Below are 7047 nucleotides of genomic sequence, written 5' to 3'. Positions count from 1 at the left end.
CCACCTAACCTGCATGTCTTTATTTTGCACTTATTATATTTTATTATACACTTATGCACTTTATTACACACTTTGTTATACTTTATTATACACTTATTATGCTCTTTATTCTACTTTATTATAACACACTAAGGGTTCTGTGTGATTTCTCATGAGTAAGTGACTCTGGGGACACTGCTGTCCCGTTGCCTTTAGATGTCACTGCAGCATTTCAGATGGTTGACCGTGACGTCCTTATCGCCCGCCTTGAGTGGTCTCTGGCTATTCCAGGAGCTCCTCTGGGTTGCTTCAGGTCGCCCTCACAGGCAGAAGCGTTTCGGTCAGCCTGGTCGATACTCTCCTCATCCTCGGCCCCTATTTCACGTGTAGGGTGGCCCCTGTTCTTTTTTTCCCTGTACATGTTGCCGTTAGGATCCATTTTTCTAAAAACACACACCATATTTCTTTCCATGGCTATGCAGGTGATAAACACTTATATATTTTTCACTGAAACGGATCCAATGAGAAGTCAAGGAAAATGACAAACAGCTAACTAATGCCAATCAAAGGTGTCACTTTACTTGACCTGTCATGGCGTCCATGATGGCTAACACAGTACAACACCCTAGTATCACTGAAGCAGATCCAAACAAATTCTCGTAAACCTTTATTAGAATGTCTGGAAGACATTAACACATGGATGTCACTAAGTGCTCATAGTCTAAATGATGACAAAATAGAGATTGTGTGTTTTGGACCTTCTGGTCTTACTTGTACTCCAGAAATTAATCTTAACCCCTTGACAACCCACTGTAAACCCTTTGCAAAAAATCTTGGTGTGATTTGTTTCATAATGCCTCCAAATTTGATAAATAAACGAACTCCGTTGTTAAAGTTAATCAACTCAGGGTGTTGGCTAAGGTCAAATCCTTTCTGTTGTGACTACATGAGGGCGCCAGAGAGCCCCAAACCACAGCACACGTTAATAGAATAAAATAAAGGATTTTATTCTTCTTCCTGGCACTTTTTTCCCCAATTATCTCCCCAGGAACAAGCCACCAGTATACAGTAAATATTAAATAATCCACAATTCTACCTCCTCCTCCATCTCTGTTGAGTTTCACCCACTGTCTCCCTGAGCTATGGCAATGGGCTCCTTTTAAATAAGACCCGGAAGCACTTCCTGTGATGTCATATAGCATGGTGGAAGTACTACCGGGTTACTGTATATCCATGCCAGGAAGGACCTTCCCCAGCAGCTGAAGGAGTTCTGCTGGTCCCTATGACTTCTCCCATTCTGTGAGTGAGTCAGGTACCCTAACATTCAGCACAGAGAGCAAAGTCCCTCATTTCCACCTGTATACTTGTTGCTGCCCCCTGTTGGTCATTGATTGTCCCTTTCTTAATTCATGATCAGCGATTACTGCAGAGTTCGGTGAAATCACGTAAATGTTTGGCAACATCGCCGAACTCCATTCAGTGTTAGTAACTGCAACCCCCCCCCGGGTGGTATCGCTTACCTCTGTTAAACCTGGAAGATGATCGTCCGATGCCCAGCATCTGAAAAAAAAAAACACCACACGGGTGAGTGCAGTTACTGCCACCTTGTGGCCTGAAGGAGTTCTGCTGGTCCCTCTGACTCCTCCCATTCTGTGCGTGAGTCAGGCACCCTAACATTCAGCATAGAGAGCAAGGTCCCTAAGTTTCTGCCTGTATAGTCGTTGCTGCCCCCCGTTGGTCATTGATTGTCCCTTTTTTCAGTCTGGAGTCTGAGTTAAGTCGTGTTTGTGGACTTAGAGAGGGCGTTTGATGGGGTACCAAGAGAGAGATGGTACTGGATGAGTAAGTTGGGAAAAGCAGAGAAGTGTGTGAGGGTGGTACAGGATATGAATGAGGACAGCAGGGGAATGACAGCCTGGTTCCAGGTGAGAGTGGGATTACATCAAGGGTGAGCTGTGAGCCCTCTCCTGTTTGCAATGGTGGTGGACAGGTTGACAGGTGAGGTCAGACAGTAATCTCCATGGACTGTGATGTTCTCAGATGACATTGTGATCCGTAGTGAGAGTAGACAGCAGGTTGAGATGAACCTGGAGAGGTGGAGGTGCACACTGGAGAGAAGGGGAATGAGAGTCAGTAGAAGTGAGAGGGAAGGTGGTGGAAAGGGTGCGACTGCAAGGAGAAGAGGTGGTGAACGACAACATTTATTTCTATACCATGTTTTGATCGAAAGGATGTTGCTCAAAGTGCTTTACAAGATGAAGAAAGAAAAAAGAAAAATATAAAAAATAAGATTAGACAATACTAAGTCACAAACAATAAAGTAAAGTCCGATAGCCAGGAGGACAGAAAAAAGCAACAACAACAAAAAAAAAAAAACTCCAGAGGACTGGAGAAAAATAAAAAACAAAATCTGCAAGAGACCACCCAGCCAGCCCCCCATTGGTCATGCTACCTACCATCAGTGATCTCAATCAGTCCTCATGGGTTTCAGGCTTCACGCAGAACAACTAGACAATGCTGATGATGTTCATGTGGACCTCTGGCCTTCAATCCATCAATGTAAGGACATCACAGTGCTCTGATCAGGTGGTGGTCGTGCAGATCGGCACCACAGAAAACCGGAAAAAGAAAAGAAGAGAAAGTAAGGATTAGTATGGATTGTGGAGCCATGATAAAAATGATAGTTCAACGTATATATCTCTTATATATATTTCTCTTCTGGTTCGTCCTGCATCCACTTCAAAACCGGTCCCACCCACACGCAGCCGACACGGCATTTCTCGATTCCTATTCGCCTTCTTCCAAACCCTTCCCCACACTGCCTGTGGCCTCCCATACACCCCCACGCCGCTTTTCTCGATTCCTATTCCTCCTTCGTACTACCGTGGCTCCTTCCTCTTCAAAACCGGTCCCGCCCACACACAGCCGACACGGCATTTCTCGATTCCTATTCGTCCTCTTCCAAACCCTTCCCCACGCTGCCTGCGGCCTCCCATACACCTTGCTATTTTCGTTATACTGCGACGGTTGTTTCCTAAGCCTTTGTTATAAAATGAACGACAGACAGTATCTTCTCTGTCAAAGGGATTTTGTACAACGTCATCTCTATTCCGGGATCCGGTTACTGCCTGTTCCTATCAGTGGGTTATTTCTTAACAAAAACGGTTGACAAAGGCAATGCACTGTTTTCCGTTCCTGTTCTTACACCGCCGTATGCTACGGCGGACATTGGCTATCTATTACAGAATATCAGGGTTACACTAAAATGAAGCTATGAGAGAGCCGTGTTAAAGGAATGAGTTTTCGCAGTGATCCACCGTGTCAGCCTGGCGAATTTCTATTGGTCAGCTATTCCAGATTTTAGATGCATAACAGCAGAAGGCCGCCTCACCACTTCTTTTAAGTTTAGCTCTTGGAATTCTAAGCAGACCCTCATTTGAAGATCTACGGTTACGATTTAGAATGTAAGGTGACAGACATTCTGAGATATAGGATGGAGCAGATTATTGAAGGCTTTGTAAACCATCAGCAGTGTTTTAAAGTCAATTCTAAATGACACAGGTAACCAGTGCAGTGACTCTAGGACTGGGGTGATGTGCTCAGATTTTCTTTTCCTAGTTAAGATTCTAGCAGCTGCATTCTGCACTCGTTGCGATCGATTGTCTTTCTTGGGAAGGGTTAGGGTATTACAGTAATTAGGGTTAGGGTTAGGGTGTTACAGTAATCTAGTCGACTAAAAACAAAAGCGTCAACTAATTATTCAGCGTCTTGCAAAGTTATAAGGGATCTAACATTTGCTATATTTCTTAAGTGAAAAAATGCCGTCTTGGTAATCTGATTAATATGTGATTTAAAATTCAGGTCAGAGTCAATAGTTACCCTTAAATTATTTACCTCCATCTTGATTTTTAATCCTAATAGATCAAGTTTATTTCTAATACTCTCATTATATCCATCTTTGCCAATCACTAAGATTTCTGTTTTCCCCTTATTTAGTTTGAGGAAATTTCTATTTGAGTAAGACATTGGGGGTCAGTGAGCCAGGAGAGTCAGGGTCGTCAGGCGCTATTGATAAATACAGTTGTGTCTCGTCAACATAGCTTTGGTAGCTCACATTATGTTAACATTGAAAAAAAAAACGTAACTCTAATTTTTAAATAACCCAAGTGTTTCCTGGGCTTCCACCTACTGAACTGGGAATGCCTTCCATTAATCTTCCAGTTGTCTATCTCCTCTGTCTATTTTGGTACCTCTTATATAATTATAGCACATAGCTCCCCTTCTTAATGGTGCCTACTTCTTCCATGCATAGGAGTTCATTGAGCCACCGCTGTAACGCTCCCTCTAGTGGCACTAGGAGTCCCTGCAGTCCTGGTCCACAGTACCGAGTTGAAGGAGCAGGCAAACCCCCAAGTCACTTGTCAGCTACAGTGAGTGGTCTGGAGCCTTGAGTAACCCAAGGAACTATAATTAAATGGTAGTATAGCGCCCCCTATGGATTATAATCCAGTACTGCATCTACTAGAAGACACATGACTTGTGCTAGGGTTTATTATGGCCCGAATCCTGTCCCATACTGCACATAAGTGTATGACAGTATAGAGTCACTAAATTAGGTCTTTGATATCAATTTTCTTCTGTCCAGAGTCCAATGGAGCTTGAAAACTCCCTGGGCAGGACCCCCTTTTTTTTTTTTTTAAATTCTGTGCACAACCCAAATAAAAAGAAGAAATAATTACATCAATAGTCCTGGCTGGCTGCTATCAATAGGTCCTGCACCTTTTCTCGTTTTCAGCAGAGACTTGTGGCGCCTTCCCCCACTCTATGGGAATAATCCATTTTTGATAAATTCCTTGAATGCATCTCTGCCAACGGCGAAGAATTCCTTTCTGTGAAAATCCATTAACTTTTTCAAGTAAGAAAGCCCTGTGCAGATATGTAACACGATTAGTCCAAATCCCCAAGATTATCACGGTGCAGAGAAAATGAATTTGTGATAAAAATAAATAAATAAAAGAAGCCCTTTTTGCTCAGGGTTCACCTTCTGCCAATCCTTTTATGTCAAAGGGAGAAAGGAGACCGTGGGACAGAAATGCTGTGAACGTCTTTAACATGGCGGCTGCTGCCCTAGAGGGTGGAGTCGGTGCCTGTGTTCTCTGTGGGCGGGGCATGGAATGAACAAATGGAGTGAGGTCATCAAGAAGTTAGCCAATCAAAATGTGTTAATTTTATTAATGTAACTTTAGTTTTATTGTATGTTATGGAAGTTAAAGCGCTTGTTATGTTACTGCTGCACAGGAAGAAATGACGTCAGTATGACAATAATCTGCAGTAGCACTCACAGTGGTTAGGGGTAGGCTTAGGGTTATAAGATGGTTATATGGTTAGGGTTACAAGATGTTATGATGTTATGTTATCTCTATTAAGATTGTTATTATTATTATCTCTATTATGTTCTAGTGTTATGTTATCTTTATTAAGATGTTATAAGAGTTATGGTTAGGGTTACAAGATGGTTATATATGGTTATATTATTATTATTGTTATATATGGTTATATATATGTTACATATGTTATATATGGTTATATTATTATTATTATTATTATTATCTCTATTATGTTATGATGTTATGTTGTCTCTATTAAGAGGTTATAAGGGTTATGTTTAGGGTTACAAGATGGTTATATATGGTTATATTATTTTTATTATCTCTATTAAGTTATGATGTTATCTCTGTTAAGATGTTATAAAGGTTATGCATAGGTTTATAAGATGGTTAGGCTTAGGGTTATAAGATGCCATATAAAGCTTGAGTGACACATGCCCATCCAACAAGCTCAATGGAATCCTAATTTATTCTTCAACTCAATTTTGCTGTTTTACTGTGGAGATGTTAGTTTCTCTGTTGTAATCACCTGCTGTGAAAGGTGCCCTATGAACAAAGAGTTTTATTAGTGAAGTCCTATCTGCATTGTTATGGCGTGGCCAGGTACGGGAATGACAGCTCCATGTACTGAGAAAATTTGCCACGCCAACCGGGTCGTCCCGTGTATTGTCTAAGGACATCAAAAGAAATGATCTTTGGTGTGCACTTCTCGTAATGTGGGGTATCAAAATGAGCTAATAAGGCATTTGGGCAGATTAGCCAAGATTCGAGTCTCAGTGGCAGTGGAGCTGTGCCCAGCGGGTCACCTGTGCCTGAAATGGGAAGCTGAACCGAAAGGGCCAGGGTCAAGTTGTCAGTGCTGTGGTGAAAAGAAGGAGATGACAGTGTTGGCTGTAGTGCCCCCTCTCTTGCTAGCGAGTTATTACGTACCTCGACAGAGCCTGTGAGGAGGTCCTCCGACGTGCATGTGTGATGATGGTCTTTGATTCATTTATATAAAAAGGATAAATGTAATATTAACATTAGAACAATCTGGATGAGAATCAGCCATTCAGCCCAACAAAGCTCACCAGCCCTGTCCACTTAATTCTTCTAAAAAAAACATTAAGTTGAGTTTTGAGGATCCCTAAAGTCCTGCTGTCTATCTCACGACTTGGTCGCTTATTCCAAGTGTCTGTGGTACTCTGTGTGAAGAAAAACTTCCTAATGCTTGTGCTTATTACTAAGGTGTTGTACCGTGTTAGCCATTATGAATGTAGTGAGAAATCAAGCAAAATGACCCCCTTTATTGGCTAATAATAAAAATGCCAGCTTTTGAAGCATCTTGCCTGAAGAGGGGCCTGAGTTCCCTCGAAAGCTTGCATATTGTAATCTTTTAGTTAGCCAATAAAAGGGGATCATTTTGCTTGACTTCTCACTAATGATTGTGTGAAATTTCCCCTTCGCAAGTTTCCAGCTGTGTCCCCGTGTTCTTGATGAACTCATTTTAAAGTCACTGTCTCAATCCACTGGACTAATTCCCTTCATAATGTTAAACACTTCAGTCAGGTCTCCTCTTATTCTCCTTTACAGGCTCAGCTCTTTTTATCTTTCCTCATAACTCATCCCCTGTAGCCCTGGACTCAGCCTCATTGCTCTTCTCTGGACGTTCTCTTGTGCTGTTATGTCCTTTTTGCAGCCT

At 42.0% G+C, this 7047-nt stretch overlaps 1 long non-coding RNA gene across 1 annotated transcript; it reads right to left on the bottom strand.

The window, feature by feature from the left end:
* Nucleotides 1-265: 265 nt before the first annotated feature.
* Nucleotides 266-2579, bottom strand: LOC120530050. Its single transcript, XR_005633894.1, has 3 exons — nucleotides 2436-2579; nucleotides 1500-1539; nucleotides 266-422 (listed from the first exon to the last, which is right to left on the bottom strand). It is a non-coding gene; the product is annotated as an uncharacterized LOC120530050 (long non-coding RNA).
* Nucleotides 2580-7047: the final 4468 nt, after the last annotated feature.

The sequence above is a fragment of the Polypterus senegalus genome, chromosome 5, assembly GCF_016835505.1.
Source record: "Polypterus senegalus isolate Bchr_013 chromosome 5, ASM1683550v1, whole genome shotgun sequence".
Lineage (NCBI taxonomy): Eukaryota > Metazoa > Chordata > Cladistia > Polypteriformes > Polypteridae > Polypterus > Polypterus senegalus.
This window is presented reverse-complemented; position numbering and strand designations above follow the sequence as displayed.